A 17731-nucleotide genomic window follows, 5' to 3' on the forward strand; every position below is an offset into this window, starting at 1 on the left:
CTCAGCTACTTTCCCACTTCCACATATGACCTAAACCCTAAGCCAAACTCGGTCCTACCGATTCTTCCTATCCGGCGCCACCGAGTTTCACTTGTCATAAGCCACTGCCAAACCCTAATCAGTTCGATCTCACCAATGGGATCTCGGTCTCACCGAGATGGGCTTGCAAACTCTCTGTTACCCATTGCAATATTCTCGGTCCCACCGAGATATGCAATCGGTTCCACCGAGTTTGCTTGGCCAAATCTCAGTTTCACTTATTACCCAAATCGGTCCCACCGAGTTTGAGTAATCGGTCAAACCGAGTTTTGGATTTACCCTAACCCTAGCACATCGGTCCCACCGAGTTGATCCAGTCGGTCCCACCGAAATCTCTAACGGTCACTAGGTTTACCTTTTCGGTCCGACCGAGTTTGTGATTTGGTCCCACCGAGATTGGAAAACTGTGTGTAACGGTTGGATTTTGTGTGGAGGCTATATATACCCCTCCACCTCCTCTTCATTCGATGAGAGAGCCATCAGACAAGCATACACCATTCCAACTCCTATGTTCTGAGAGAGAACCACCTACTCATGTGTTGAGACCAAGATATTCCATTCCTACCATATGAATCTTGATCTCTAGCCTTCCCAAGTTGCTTTCCACTCAAATCTTCTTTCCACCAAATCCAAATCCTATGAGAGAGAGTTGAGTGTTGGGGAGACTATCATTTGAAGCACAAGAGCAAGGAGTTCATTACCTACACACCATTTGTTACTTCTTGGAGAGTGGTGTCTCCTAGATTGGCTAGGTGTCACTTGGGAGCCTCCGACAAGATTGTGGAGTTGAACCAAGGAGTTTGTAAGGGCAAGGAGATCGCCTACTTCATGAAGATCTACCGCTAGTGAGGCAAGTCCTGTGTGGGCGATGGCCATGGTGGGATAGACAAGGTTGCTTCTTCGTGGACCCTTTGTGGGTGGTTGCTTCTTTGTGGACCCTTCGTGGGTGGAGCCCTGTGTGGACTCGCGCAACCGTTACCCTTTGTGGGTGGAGCCCTGTGTGGACTCGCGCAACCGTTACCCTTTGTGGGTTGAAGTCTCCATCAATGTGGATGTAGGATAGCACCACCTATCCGAACCACGGGATATCCGTGTCTCAAATTGCGTTTGATCTCTCCAAACCCTTCCCTTTACATTCTTGCAAGTTGCATGCTTTACATTCCGCTGCTCATATGCTCTTTGCATGCTTGCTTGATATGTATTGTGTGTGTTGAAATTGTGCCTAAACTCCACTTAAACCGAAAAAGTTTAAAAATTGCAACTTTAGCATTAAGTGTCTAATCACCCCCTCTAGACACATCTACTTCTAGATCCTACACTTGAAAATTGGCCCGGAAAGCATCCTCGAGCTCCTCCCAACTTCCAATTGAGTTTTTGGGGAGGCTTTTCAACCAGTGCCTAGCTGGCCCTTTAAGCTTGAGGGGCAAGTATTTAATGGCATGGAGATCGTCTCCACGAGCCATATGAATATGGAGGATGAAGTCCTCTATCCAGACTCCAGGGTCTGTGGTTCCGTCGTACGCCTCTATGTTCACTGGTTTGAATCCTTCCGGGAATTCGTGATCCAGCACCTCATCAGTGAAACATAGTGCGTGTGCGGTACCCCTGTATTGGGATGCGCCATAGTGTTCGGACGGTTGTAGTATTCGGTGTTGGTTGTGTACCATAGCGCGCTTCCTAGATCCATAGATAGATCTGGCCGCGCCAGATTTTTGACGCAAGTTCTCACGTAGAACGTGTGTTGACTTATGCGTGACTTTGTTAGCCAATCTATCGCGTTCACATGGTGGTGGATCCGGCCGGTTGGCCGTATCACTTATCGGCTGTATGGGCTCTAAGGCCTCGTCGTCGAATTCTGGTAATAGCTTGCGCTTTGGATAGCTATTTGGGTGGTAGCTTCTACCATACTTTGTTACTTTGTTCCACTTGCCGTTGAGTGTATCTTGTGCGACCTTGAGCCTTTGCTTCTGTTTCTTCAGGCTTCTCGCTGTGGCAGTAAGCCTACTGCGGAGGTTCTCTTGCTCCAAGTGTGTTTCTGGGATGATGGGTGCATCATCGTCCGGACTGTTTTCTTCCCTAGACGGGGATTGATGATGCTTATCTTTGGCGTCATCATGTTCGGACGTCGGATCCGTACTATGCTGTTTGCATCTTGATCGTTTTCTACCACCGGGGTGGTGCAGTTGTTGTCTTTACCGGAGTCGCGTGGACTATTGTTCTCGCTGTTTTTGCTATGGTGGGACTTAGGGCGGTGCCCTGACGTCGGCGCTTGGGTTACTTCTTGGAGGGGTCATCCTCTGCTTTCTCATCGCCATTGGCTTTGTTGGGGGTGTCCACCATGTATACGTCATGTGATGAAGTAGCGGTCCAGCGCCCTGTGGGCGGTGGTTTCGGTTCGTCTCCGGCTTCGTCGTCCATACCGTCGATGTCCGCGGAGCCGAAGTCAAGCATGTCGGTTAAGTCGTCAACAGTGGCTACTAAGTGGGTGGTGGGTGGGCAGCGAATTTCTTTGTCGTCCGCATCCCATTCTAGCCGGACATAGTTCGGCCATGGTTCTCCTGATAGGGTGAGAGACCTTAATGAATCTAGCACATCTCCAAAAGGTGAGTGCTGAAAGATATCTGCGGAGGTGAACTCCATGATCGGCGCCCAGTCGGACTCGACGGGCACGGATACGAGCGGCTCGGAGTCCGTGACCGAAGATGAATCCAGTGGTTCGGCAACACGGCTCTCGTAAGGGGTGAAGTCAGTATCTGGCTCTATCGCCGCTGAGAGTGCGGCCTCCATGGCGGGTTCCATCCCTTCGCTCTCGGATTGCGCGACTTGTTCCATGTTAAAAACCGGAGTAGCTACGGATGGGGATCTCCCGAACACTGTCCGACGGTAGAGTTACATCTTGCTCGTCATGACTGCACGGCGCGTCCGGCATGGGCTCGAATCCGTCGAAGATCAAGTCTTCGCGGACATCGTCCGTGTAGTTCAAGTTTCCACATCTGACCTGATGGCCAGGGGCGTAGCTCTCAATCTGCTCCAGATGGCCAAGCGAATTGGCCCACAATGCAAAGCTGCCTAATATGAAGATCTGTCCGGGGAGGAAAGCCTCACCCTGGACCGCATTGCTAGCGATGATCGAAGGAGCCATCGAGCCTTATGGTGACAACATAGAGGAACTCTCAATGAAAGCACCAATGTCGGTGTCAAAACCGGCGGATCTCGGGTAGGGGTTCCCGAACTATGCGTCTAAGGAGGATGGTAACAGGAGGCAGGGGACGCGATGTTTTACCTAGGTTCGGGCCCTCTCGATGGAGGTAATACCCTACATCCTGATTGATTGTTCTTGATGATATGAGTATTACAAGAGTTGATCTACCACGAGATCAGAGAGGCTAAACCCTAGAAGCTAGCCTATGGTATGATTGTATGTTGTCCTACAGACTAAAACCCTCCGATTTATATGGACACCGGAGGGGGGCTAGGGTTACACAAGGTCGGTTACAAAGGGGGAGATATCCATATCCGTATTGCCTAGCTTGCCTCCCACGCCAAGTAGAGTCCCATCCGGACACGGGACGAAGTCTTCAATCTTGTACCTTCATAGTCCAACAGTCCGGCCAAAGGATATAGTCCGGCTATCCGGAGACCCCCTAATCCAGGACTCCCCCAGTTGTTGTGGCCACTAGCAAACCAGGGAAAAAGAAGACTAGGAAATAAATAAGCCCAAAACTAATGCTAGGCTATTAAGCCGTCAAAGATCGCCACCAGTGCAAATATAGGGAACACCCTACACTATACAAAAATGGATTGCTATTTTCTTCAGCCAGTGGATGGACGTTAAGAACAAATTTTATATTGCAACAAAACAAATTACAACTATAAAACAAAATGAAGGTTGGCATAAGAGTTAACAGTCTGGCAGATAAATGCACCACCAGAAGTTCAGAAGCTTAGTTCATTTGACCTGACTGTTACGTTTTCATGTTGTATTGTTCGATGGAGCACCATAACCTTTGCCTTCATTTCTCCTAGGCTCCTGAACAACATAGCAAATGTCTGATAGTCTGGTTTCAAAACCATGCGTATCTTGACGACATCGAACAATGTTTGTCCTTGTTACACAAAGGATCTCTGTTAGGGAACGGACTTGTGTCTGGAGCGCGGATATAACATTGTTTTGAGCTTGCATATCTTGATCATGAGGCAGTTTGGACGAGATTACCTTAACAACCAACCCAGTATTCACGCAGGAACGTGCTTTTGGCACTGTTAGTGGAAAGGTACTGACCCACTGCAGCAAGAGCTGACATTGTGGTTATAGTTGCCTCGCCACCTTCAGAAGGTGGCGGTTCCACCATTTTTTCCATAGCTTGCTAAAAAGTTGAGTTTTTACATTAGTAGTACCAGAACAGAAGATATTAAGGAGATAGCAAAACCAAACAAAATAGCTTTGGTCTATATACATAACTTATTCTGGTGAACCCATGTAAAATATTAGTTACATTTTACTGCAAAGTACATAATAAAACCAGGTTCCAAACATATGACCATGTACCATGGCTAATGTATTGTCTATTTATTCACATTGTATTGGCAGCTAAGGATAAAGAGACAAAGTTTATAATACGGTAAGCATAGTATGACATCATTCATATCACAAAACAACTGAGAACAAACAAACAGGCAATTGTAACGTTGTGTGGGCAAGTCCAGCACGGAACTAGATTACAGGTCAAGAACAAAGGAACATCACTCCTATCTTTTAAACCTTGTAAGGTGCAATGGTACGCTGTAACAACCTCGATTTTGGCCCTTTTCTTTTTCTTTTGATTTTATTGGTTTTTGCTATGTTTTTCTTTTTGGAGTGGTTCTATGGCCTTGTCACCTGGGAAATCATCTTCATTTCCTCTCCCAAGTGACTCATGATTCTCAAAACCTTGCCAAGATCATGTCACTCCACTGCTTGACCAAACCCTAATTTCTTTTTCTAGGGAAAATTCCTTTTTCTATTAAAGGAATAACCCTATCTTCCCTAAGTTGTAAAGCAACCTGTATTTCTATCCATCCATAAATCCCCAAATAATTCTCATAAATTGTTTGGGTCATATATTCCTCAGATATGGCAAAATGTTTCATTGGCCATATTTCTCATCATGCTCAGTAAAATCATTTCCTATTCTGTCCTAAATGGCACATTGTGAAGCAAGTGCTATTTATCTTTTCCCATTTGACCCAAAACTTTTTGGACATCTTTTCCTGTCGAAATAATTGACCTGTGCCAAAATTCAACTTTATTTGCCTAGCCAAACTTCCTCGGTGATTTTTCAAAGTTCCTGTCTAAGGGAAGCCCTTGTGAAGGAAGTGCTAGCTAGGATTATTCAAATGAGTTGAAATTTTGCACACTCCTTCATGTACTCATATTAGAACACTACTCCAAATTTTAGCCCCATCCAATCATCTATGTGAGCACAGGACCAAATCTTTGCTTCTGGTAAAGTTTTCAGGTTGTGAAGCAAGTGCATTTTATATTGCTTCAAAACTCCTGATAAATTACCAGAATTTTCTCCTACCCAATTGACTTCTCTCCACAAAATTTGGCATCAATTCACCTAGCTAATATTTCTATAGAATTATTGCAAGATTCTGGTCAGTGAAGATATCTGTGAAGGAAGTACCATTTTGGTAAATCCATTTGGTATGAAATTTTTACAGCATCTTACTATGACCAAATCATTAGGCCTTGCCAAAGTTCAGCTCAAGTTGGCGCTTCATGTGAGTGCATCATCCAAATCTCATTTCTGGACCAGTTTATGTGGTTGTTAAGCAACTACATTAAATCTCGGTCTTAATCTTCTCAAAGTTACCAGGATGAAAGTCCTCCTTACCATTAACCTCGTAGACAACTCCATTGCTCCCAATCATCTTCCTGTTGATCACCAGTGCTCATCCAAGTTTACTGCAGTAAACTTTAGAGGTTGCTTACCATTTAACCAGAGCCCTTTTAACCAAACTACCACCGGAGTTGCAACCTCCCCACGAAGGACTCCACCCCAGACATCGTTCGGCTTAACTTGTGGCACTGTGGGCACCAGTGAACGCGGTGATCACGAGCTTTGGCATGCAATGCACGCGCTCTGCTGACGTTGGCCGTGTCCAGGGCGTCTTCTTGCTCGGGCCCCTCTCCTTCTCGTCGTCTTCGTTGAGCATGTCTCACCATTTTACTGCTTCATCGCCGTCCTCCTGGAGCCACTTCGCCCTCCGTCAGCTCTCATCGCCGTGCGCCCATGGACGCACCGTGGCCGACCAAGCTTTAATGGCGCCGTGGCCGCGTCCCCTCTGCGCCCTCGGCCCCCCTCACCCTGTGCGCCTCTGTAGCTCGTCTGTTGCTTTCCTCGTCACCTTATCACGCCCTCTCGTGCTCGCTGAGCTCGTCAGAGCCTCGTCCGGACATGCACGGCAGCTTCCTGCTCGGCATCCTCGCCCCGCCTATAAAATTGTCGGATGTGGGGTTCCGGCAAACCCTTAAGGTTCGAAAAATGGGGTGCGCGCCAAGTCTTTTCCTCCCACCGATCTACGCCCTAGCTCACTAAGATCTCACGGATGAACTCGACGAACTTGCATCACAGAAAGACACAAGATTTATACTGGTTCGGGCCACTGTTGTGGTGTAATACCCTACTCCAGTGTGGTGGTGGTGGATTGCCTCTAGGGCTAAGGATGAACAGTATAAGGGATGAACAGCCTCCTGAGGTTGAGGTGTTCTTGAGCTCGGTAAGCTTGCGTGTGTGAGGATGGTCTGAATGATCCGTCGCTTGCTAAGGTGGTGGCTAGTCCTATTTATATTGGCCCCGGTTCTCTTCCCAATTATCGAGCGGGAAGGGAGCCAACAATGGTGGGCTAATTTGAAGGGGGCAGCTAGTACAAGCTATCCTGACAAAAGTGGTCTTCGCCTGCGAAAAGCTCTGTGGTGACGCCGTCTTGGGCTCCACGATGACCTCCGTCTTGCCGTCCTCCTGGTCTTGGTCTCGTTGCACCAATATAGCAACCTCTGCCTGATGCCCCGGTACTCTTCGCCTACGCTGGCCTCCTTAGCACCAAAGAGGAAACAAGGATGCTGCGCGCACTGGCGCCCGCCTGGTGTCGTGCATCATGGCTCACGTCACGAGTGTCGGCGTTCTGGGAACGGGGGTCCCCAGACTTGCCTGCCTGCGGCCTGCGGCGTGGCCCAAAAGGGGGCGCAGCGCGGCCCATCTTCATCAACACAGACCCAAGACCCTCGCGAGGGGCCAGGCCTCGCGGGCGGACGACACGGAGCTTCCTCAGGCACGGCCTCATCAAGCTAGCTCGCGAGGAGGCAGAGAAATCAAGGCGGGGTACCTCACGAGGTGCCCGTGACGCAAGCCATGACGACCAAGGGCGCAAGGCGGGCGTCAGCCGCGCAGTGTCCTCCTTTCCTCTTTGGTGCAAAGGGAGCAAGCGCAGGCGAGAGCATCAAGCAAAGGCACCTGTTTCGGTGCAACGAGACCAAGACCAGCCAACGGCAGCGAGGAAGTCATTGTGGAGCCCAAGCCAGCGTCACCACCAGAGTCTTTGGCACGCGAGGACCAACTTTAGTCAGGATAAGTGTACCAGATGTTCCCCTTCAAAATGGCCAATTGTTGGCGCCCTTCCCGCTCAGTATTTGGGAAGAGGCCCAGGGCCTTTGCCTATAAATAGGACTAGCCACCCGTAGGGTAGGGGGATCGAAATCAGAGAGAGAATCGAGAAGAGAGAGAGAGAGAGAAGGGTGATTGAACTCCTCCCAGCAGTTCATCGCCCCAGCCAAGAACAGACCCTCGCGAGGCTGTTCTTCCTTGTATTGCTCATCATCATCAGCCCAAGAGGCAATCCACCACACCACACACTTGAGTAGGGTATTACACCACAACGGTGGCCCAAACCAGTATAAACCCTGTGTCTCTTGTGCTGTTCTTTCCATAGCTTAGATCTTAGCGAGGCGGAGGGGTGCAGGTAGGGAGAATGCAAGATCTCCGCGCGCACCCCAGTGTTTGAACCTCAAGGGTCTGTCGGAACCCGAAATCCGCCATTTGGCGTGCCAGGTAGGGGGTGCACCGGAGTTTTCCCTTCCGCCACCGCCATGACCTACCTCGTGATGAGTAGCGCGTCGTCCGCTCCGGCCGCCCGCGCCAGCACGGGGGCCAGGGGGCTCCGAGCCCTGGCCCCAGCCCTGCAATGGGTACGGTGGCCGACCAAGTTCAAGCCAACGACGCCGCCGCGCTACGGCGACGTGACTGATCCGCTGGCCTTCTTGCTGGCGTACGAGGAGGCCATCCTCGAAGCTGGAGGTGACGATAGGGTCATGACCAACTGGCTCCCCATGGCCCTCACCGGCGCTCCGCGCGCATGGCTGCTCCACCCGCCGGAAGCCTCCGTGGCCTCTTGGGAAGAGCTCCGCAGCCTCTTCCCTGCCTACCACGCTACACCAACACCCCCGGTCGTCGCGGCCCTCCTGGGCGGCTCGCAGGCGCCGCCTACAAGTCACCACGTCAAGCCTTTCATCCGCCGGGTCAGCGCTGCTTCCACGCGGCAGGGGGCTCTCTCGGACCGGGCGGCGCCCAAGGCCGGCCTGACCTTCAGCTCGGAGGACCACCCCTCCAACTCGGCCTGCTCGGGTGCGCTCCCCATGCTATGCACCCCCACCATCTGCCAGGTGGCCGTCACCAGAACTCTCATCGATGGCGGTGCGGGCCTCAGCGTGCTCTCGGTTGAGTCCTTCAACCTCCTCTGCATACCCCTGGAACGGCTGCAACCCAGCCGGCCCTTCTCAGGCGTTGGGGGCGGATCATCCAGCTCCTTGGGACAGATCCGGCTCCCAGTAACCTTCGGCACCTACAACAACTTCCGCACGGAGCTGGTCGACTTCGACATGCCCCCATCGTCCTCCCCTACAACGCCATCCTCGGCTACCCAGCGCTGGCCCAGTTTGTAACACCCTTGATGCGACTATATCTCCCACGTGTCGAGGCACGACTTAGAGGCATAATCGCATTGAAGGCATATGTCGCAAGTTAGGCAATCATCACAAACGTCCCAAGTAATATAATTAATAAAAGGGGAGATAACATAGTTGGCTTACACTCGCCACGTCAATCAAGTATATAAATAACATTACATCAACCAAACACTCATGGCCCGACTACGGCACCAAAATAAAAGATAACCCAACATGCGACATGGTCCCGATCACCCCCAACTGGGCACCACTATTGATCATCAGGAAAAGAAACATAGTAACGTTGAGAGTCCTCGTCGAACTCCCACTTGAGCTCGAGCGCGTCACATGGAGCGGAATCATCAGGCCCTGCATCTGGTGTAATAGTAATCTGTGAGCCACAGGGACTCAGCAATCTCGCACCCTCGCGATCAAGACTATTTAAGCTTATAGGTAAGGCAAGGTAAATATAACTGGAGCTGCAGCAAGCGACTAGCAAATATGGTGGCTAACCTATTCGCAAAAGAGAGCGAGAAGAGGAGGCAAAGCGCGAGCGAGAAATCTAGCGAACATCCTGCGCAAGCATTACTCCAACACCGTGTCCACTTCCCGGACTCCGCCGAGAAGAGGCCATCACAGTAACTCACACGGTTGATTCATTTTAAAAATAAGTTAAGGTTCAAGTTATCTACAACCGGACATTAACAAATTCCCATCTGCCCATAACCGCGGGCACGGTTTTCGAAAGTTCAAATCCCTGCAGGGGAGTCCCAACTTAGCCCATGACAAGCTCTCACGGTCAACGAAGGAATAGACCTCCTCCCAAGACGTTCCGATCAGACTCGGTATCTCGGTTCTTCAAGACACTTCGACAGGTTAAAGCAAGACCAGCAAAACCACCCAGATGTGCCGACAAATCCCGATAGGAGCTGCACATATCTCGTTCTTAGGGCACACCGGATGAGCAAGACGTCGGGTAGGCCAACCCAGAGTTGCCCCTGGTAGCCCCGGACTTCGCTTGGTTGGACCAACACTCAGAGGAGCACTGGCCCGGGGGGGCTAAAATAACATGACCCTCGGGCTCCGGAAACCCAAGGGAAAAAGAGGCTAGGTGGCAAAAGGTAAAACCAAGGTTGGGCATTGCTGGAAAAGCTTTAATCAAGGCGAACTATCAAGGGGTTCCCATTATAACCCAACCGCGTAAGGAATGCAAAATCAGGGAACATAACACCGATATGACGGAAACTAGGGCGGCAAGAGTGGAACAAAACACTAGGCGAGAGGACGAGCCTTCCACCCTTTACCAAGTATATAGATGCATTACGATAACATGGCAATATTATGATATCCCAACAAGTAAATAATGTTCCAACAAGGAACAGTCTCCAATCTTCACCTGCAACTAGCAACGCTATAAGAGGGGCTGAGCAAAGCGGTAACATAGCCAATCAATGGTTTGCTAGGACATGGTGGGCTAGAGGTTTGAATGCAAGTGGTAGGCATCGTAGCATTGGCATAGCAAAAGAGCGAGCATCAAGCAAAGCAAAGATATTAGTGATTTCGAGGGTATGATCATCTTGCCTACAAAGTTGTCAGAGTTGACTGGATCCTCGAAAGCAAACTCAACGTGCTCCTCGTTAGCGAACTCGTCTCCCGTCTATACCCAAACAATACAAACAAGCAACAAGGACACAATCAACCACGTGCAAAGCTCAAACAATATGATGCAAAGATGATATGCTATGTGGGATGCGATGCGGGATGCATATGCAAGATTTGACAAGGGATTCAAGAACCTGGCCTCAACTTGGGAATCCAAGTGTGCCACTGGAAATATGAGATGAAATCTCTTGAAAACAATATAAAGAACGCCGGAATCGGAGATACGGTTTGGAAATGGCAAGCAATTCAAAAATGACACCGGTCTGTGATTTACAGCAAGTAGCCATCTAGAAGCAATGAGATGAACATGCTGCAACACTCGAACATGGCAAACAAATACATGGCATGGAGCATTCAAGATGCTTAACAAAACTCTAGCACTGAGCTACGGCCAATTCGTCAATTAACAGGTTCAAACAAGCATGACAAAAATGCATATGGCACACAGATCTCAGACTTAGTGAAATTAACACTTGTCTAGAATTTCAGATCAGATAGCACTCTTTGGAGCAACAAAACTACAAGCTACAGGACCTGAACATGGAAAAGTAAAGCATGGCATGGAGCTACTCAAAGAGATTAACAAAAGTCCCTTAGTGACCTTGAGCCAAAAGGGATCAGAAAATACAATTGCAAGCATGTGAACATGGCAAAAACATAATCAGTTCTCAGACTTAGTGAAAACTGGAGCATGCTGAAAACAGATATCAAGTAGGCATGTTTACGAGCTCGATGCACTCACTACATAGCAAGTCATGACCAACTAAGCATACAACCATCAAGAATACAAAAAATGCAAGCTAGACATGGCAAGACAATAACATAGCATGCACGGGTCAACTACAACATCATCGGCAAAATCGCTAACAAGTAGACAATCTGCCCAGATTCACGAAGTAGCAAAAGTAGAGCTTGATTGACTCAAGCTAGGGTGCTCCATAAATGCAAACAAAGACATGGATGGATAGAGAACTACAAGATTAACAAAACATCCTTACTGATCACCCTCAAAAGAGGCACGAATCACTAGGAAACAACATGAATATATGGCAACATGAGATAAACAACTCAAGGACTTAGTGGAAATGAAGTCCCTGAAATCAGCATTACCAAGTGCCTCACTTTGCAAGCTTGTGCTAGTCACCACACACATCAAAAAAATACATGGGTTGCACCTCTGGAAAGATGGCAAAACCCTTAACAAAACATATGTAGAGCTCATGGGCATAACATGCACACAATAATCATGGCAAAAATGACAAATCTCTAAAAGGAGTAGCAGATCTGACACTTATCTCAAGTAGCACTCTTCTAACAGCATTTCGTGCTTCAAGATGAACTCAAATGAAAATGATGCAATGGAATGAAATAATGTACTCTCTGAGATGAACATTTTGATATGCTATATGCCCAAAACGGAGCTACGGATGCAAAGTTATAACATGATGAAGATGGGCACATGAACTAGGGTTTCGGGCAGAAAAGTCAAATGTTCGTCCCAAATCCAGATTTGCACGCCGATCGAGGTTCGCCGGAGGGAGCACTGTAGATGGCCGGAGAAGGTGCCGGAGCTCGAAGGAGGAGGGGCCCGAGGCCCTTCCGGGCCGGATCTCGCCGGATCCGGTCACCGGTGAGTCGGAGAGGCGCGACGACGTCGGAGGAGGTGCGGGCGACGAGGCGTGTCGGCGGCGGCGCTCTGCTACGGCCAGCGGGGTGCGGTGGCGGCGGGGTGGCGTCGGGCGATGGTGGCGGTGACGATGAAGGCGGTCGGGCGGCGCGGGCACCCAGGCGGCGGGGTGGAGCCGATGGGCTTCGGGGGCCCCGCCCGGGCCGAGCGGGCCGGCGGGACTGAGGCGGCGATGTGGGGCGGCTCGGCCACGTGGCGGCGCGCGATTTGCGGCGGCGGTGATGTCCGCCGCGGGCGGACGTGTCCGGCCGCGCGGAGAGGAGCGGGGCTAGGGTTAGGGGTGGAATGACCCGAAATTTCGGGGAAGGTCTAGTTTTATAGGTAGGAGGAGTTAGGAAGCTCCAAATGGAGTGCGGTTTTCGGCCACGCGATCGTGATCGAATGCTCTAGATGATGGAGAGGGTTTTGGTGGGTTTTGGGCCAACTTGGAGGGGTGTTGGGCTGCAACACACACGAGGCCTTTTCGGTCCCTCGGTTAACCGTTGGAGTATCAAACAAAGTCCAAATGGTACAAAACTTGACAGGCGGTCTACCGGTAGTAAACCAAGGCCGCTTGGCAAGTCTCGGTCCAATCTGGAAATGTTTAATCCCCACACACGAAAGAAAGCTAGAAATGACCACCGGAGGAGAACGAAGCGCCGGAATGCAAAATGGAGAACAGGGAAAATGCTCGAATGCATGAGATGAACACGTATGCAAATGCAATGCACATGATGACATGATATGAGATGCATGACAACGACAACAACACACGGAGACAAAAACCCGAACCCGAGAAAATAAAATAACTTAACGCCGGAAACGGCAAGAGTTGGAGTACAAATTGGGAAAGTTACATCCGGGGTGTTACAACACTCCACCACTACGAAAGGATCTCGTCCCGAGATCTAGGAATGAAAGAACGCCGGGTACTCAGAACGGAGGTGATCCTCGCGTTCCCAGGTAGCTTCACGGTAGGAATGGTGTGACCACTTGACTTTGAGGAATTTGATTGACTTATTGCGAGTCTTGCGTTCAGTCTCTTCAAGAATAGCAACTGGGTGCTCATGATATGAGAGATCTTCTTGGAGCTCAATGTCCTCGAAGTTGACGGTGCGGCCAGGAGTCTTGAAGCACTTCCGGAGCTGAGAGACATGGAACACATCATGAACATTTGCAAAGTTTGAAGGAAGCTCGAGTTGATAGGCGAGGTCGCCTCTCTTGCTGACAATCTTGAAAGGTCCCACGTATCTGGGGGCAAGCTTCCTTTTGATACCGAAGCGACGAGTACCTTTCATAGGAGAGACGCGGAGGTAAACATGATCTCCGATCTCGAAAGCCAAATCATGGTGCTAACTATCATAGTAGCTCTTCTGGCAGGATTGGGCTGCTTTGAGGTTATCTCGAATGACTTTGCACATTTCCTCTGCCTCTGTGATTAAGTCATTACCCAAAAGCTGACGTTCACCGGTTTCAAACTAGTTGAGAGGGGTACGACACTTCCTGCCATACAGAATTTCAAAAGGGGCCTTGCCCGAACTTGCTTGAAAACTGTTGTTGTAGGAGAATTCAGCATAAGGAAGACAATCCTCCCACTTCATGCCGAAGGAGATCACACAAGCCCTGAGCATATCTTCAAGAATCTGGTTGACACGCTCGACTTGACCGCTAGTTTGAGGATGGAAAGCTGTGCTGAAGCGGATGTTGGTTCCCATGGCCTTCTAAAAAGAATCCCAAAACTTGGAGGTAAAGATGCTGCCACGGTCTGAAGAGATCACTTGAGGAATACCGTGCAGAGAGACAATTTGAGAGGTATAGAGTTCCGCCAATTGAGCTGCAGTGATTGACTCTTTGATAGGCAGAAAGTGAGCCACTTTGGTGAGTTTGTCGATGACAACGATTATAGCATCATTGCCATGTTTGGACTTTGGAAACCTAGTCACGAAGTCCATCTCAATGTGGTCAAACTTCCATTCTGGAATGGCAAGAGGTTGGAGGAGACCAACTGGCCTTTGGTGTTCTGCCTTCACTCTTCTGCAGACATCACATTCATTCACGAATTGAGCAATCTCGCACTTTATTCGAGTCCACCAATAAGCCTGCTTGAGGTCCTGATACATCTTCGTGATCCCAGGGTGGATGGAGAGGAGAGAATTGTGAGCCTCGTTCATGATCACTTTACGAAGTTCACCTTTGGGCACAACAATATGATCCTCGAAGAAGAGAGTGTCCTTGTCATCAACGCGGTAGCACTTGTACTTGGGTTGACTCTTGGCAATCCCAATCTTCACCTTTTTCACCATAGCATCAAGAAGCTGGGCTTGGCGAATCTGGTCTTCCAAGGTAGGAGAGACTTGAAGGTTGGCGAGGAAACCTTGAGGAACAACTTGCAGGTTAAGTTTGCGGAAAGCTTCACAAAGCTCGGGTTGATAAGGCTTGAGAATCAGACTGTTGTAGTAAGCCTTTCTGCTCAATGCGTCAGCAATCACATTGGCCTTGCCTGGAGTATACTCGATACTCGGATTATACTCTTGAATCATTTTGACCCATCGAGTTTGCCTGAGGTTGAGATTAGGATGAGTGAAGATGTACTTGAGACTCTTGTGGTCAGTGAAGATGTCCACTTTTCTTCCCAATAAGAGATGTCTCCAAGTCAAAAGAGCATGCACAACTGCCGCCAACTCGAGATCATGAGTGGGGTAATTCTTCTCATTAGGCTTCAACTGGCGAGAGGTATAAGAAACAACTTTCTTCTCTTGCATCAACACTGCGCCAAGACCTTGGAGAGAGGCATCACAAAAGACCTCATACGGTTTGGATTCATTAGGCGGAGTCAGAACTGGAGCAGTGATCAATTTCTCTTTCAAAGTGTTGAAAGCAATGTCACACTTCGGAGACCAAACGTACTTGACGTGCTTCTAGAGAAGATTTGAGAGAGGCTTCGCGATCTTAGAAAAGTTTTCAACGAATCTTCGGCAATAGCTTGCGAGACCAAGGAAGCTACGAAGTTGCTTCACGTTCTGAGGAGGTTCCCAATTCACAAAGACACTTTCTTAGGATTCAAGGCAATGCCCTTGGCAGAGATGATATGACCAAGATAAAGAACCTCATCGAGCAAAATTCGCACTGGAGAACTTGGCATAGAACTGATGTTCCCTCAGCTTATCAAGAACCAAACGCAAGTGCTTGGCATGATCTTCCTTGTTCTTCGAGAAAACCAGAATGTCGTCGAGATAGACCAAAACGAAGTCATTGGTGTAGGCGTTGAAGATGAAGTTCATCATGCGAGAGAACGTCGGAGGAGCGTTGACGAGGCCAAAAGACATGACAGTGTATTCATATGAACCATAGCTTGTCCTGAAGGCCGTCTTGGGAATATCTTGCTCACGGATACGAATCTGATGATAACCCATACGGAGATCAAGCTTGGAGAATACTTGGGCACCTTTGAGTTGTTCGAACAGCTCGTTGATGTTGGGAAGTGGGTATTTGTTCTTGATAGTCTTCTTGTTCAATGGACGGTAATCAACACAAAGTCGGCCCGTTCCATCCTTCTTCTTCACAAAAAGAACACCACAACCCCACGGAGAAGAACTAGGCCGGATGAGACCCATTCTCTCTTTAATATCAAGTTGCTTCTTCAGCTCCTTCAACTCTTCAGGTCCGAGCTTGTAAGGACGCTTGCACACAGGTTCCGTGCCGGGCTCAAGATCAATGACGAATTCAACTGGCCGGTGCGGAGGCATTCCTGGAAGCTCTTCTGGAAAGACGTCTTGATATTCGCAAACGACTGGAATTTGCGAGATGACATCGAGTTCACCCTTCTCATTGAGAGAAAACAGACGGATGGTATCATCACGAGCGGCAAAGACAATTACATCCTCAGATGAATGAGTCAATCGAATCTGCCTGGCTGCACAATCAAGATGTGCCTTGTGCTTAGTAAGCCAATCCATTCCGAGAATTAGATAAATATCCGAGTTGCCAAGAACCATAGGAGAAGAAAGGAACTTGTAGTCGCCCAAGGTGATAGTAACATCCGAAGCCATCATTTTGGTGTTCATGAACAAACCCGGAGAAGAGACCGCTATCGTCTTAGGCAAATCAATAGTATGCACATCATGCATGAATGCAAAAGGCTTCGATAAGAATGATAAAGATGCACCAGTGTCAAAAAGAACTCTTGCGGGAATGTCATTAACAGGAAGGTTACCCATGATCACATCTGGTGAGTCCTCTGCCTGAGCTGCATTCAGCAAGTTGACCTTGGCGGACTTGGTGTTATGCTTGACCATAGCTGTACTTGCCGATCTGACAGGAGGAGGAGGAGGAAGACGCCTCTGGTTGAAACACTTGTTGGCATAGTGACCCTTCTGTTGGCACTTGTTGCACGTGACCTCTGAAAGCGGACGGTGATACGGAGCACTCGATCTTGGAGCTTGAGACGAAGTCTTGTTCTGAAAGCCAGGGATGGGTGGGTGGGAAGATCCACTGCCACCTTTGCTCTTCTGATACGGCTGGTGGAACGGAGGAGGAGGAAGCCAATACTTCTGCTGCTTGGCCACTTGAGTAGAGGAGGAAGGAGTAGTGTCTCTGACTCGCTTCTTGGAAGCATCACACCTCAGTTGAGCGGCCTCTTGCTTCAGTGCCATGTTGTAGAACCCATCGTACCTCAGGGGCTCAAAGAGAACAAGAGCTAGCTGGATTTCTTCTCTGAGACACCCCTGAACTGGTATATCATGCTCTTCTCATCAGGCACGTCCTTCTTGGCAAAGCGGGCGAGCTTCTGGAACAACTTGTTGTAGTCATAGACAGACAAAGAGCCTTGCTTCAGGTTGCGGAATTCCTCACGCTTGCTTTCAACCACGCTCTGAGGAATATGGTGAGCTCTGAAATCTTGACGGAATTCATCCCAAGTGATAACACGTCCACCTCTGGAATCCTTGTACTACTGGAACCATTCTGCAGCTTGATCTTTGAGTTGGAAGGAAGCGAACTTGACAAAGTCCTCAGGCCTGACGTTATTGCACTCGAAATGCTTGCACAAATCCACAAGCCAATCGTCAGCATCAGTTGCCTCAACACAATTGCTGAAAGTATTTGGCCCGTTAGCAAGGAACTGGTTGAGTGTAGCAGAGTGATTCTGATTGTTGCCTTGGTTCCCTTGGTTGCCTTGATTGCGCTCTTGGAGAATTTGCATGATCAACTGTGTGTTTGCATTGGTTGCGGCCATCACAGCTTGCCATGCCTCCGGAGGAGCTGGAGGTGGTGGCGGATCAGGATTTGGAGTCGTGCGTGTTGGAGGAGCCATCCTGAAGAGGTCAACATCCATTAGCACATTGATAGATAAATATTGAAGCTGAACCCAACGGAATGAA

This window comes from Triticum aestivum, chromosome 2A (genome assembly GCF_018294505.1).
Source record: "Triticum aestivum cultivar Chinese Spring chromosome 2A, IWGSC CS RefSeq v2.1, whole genome shotgun sequence".
NCBI classification, from domain to species: domain Eukaryota; kingdom Viridiplantae; phylum Streptophyta; class Magnoliopsida; order Poales; family Poaceae; genus Triticum; species Triticum aestivum.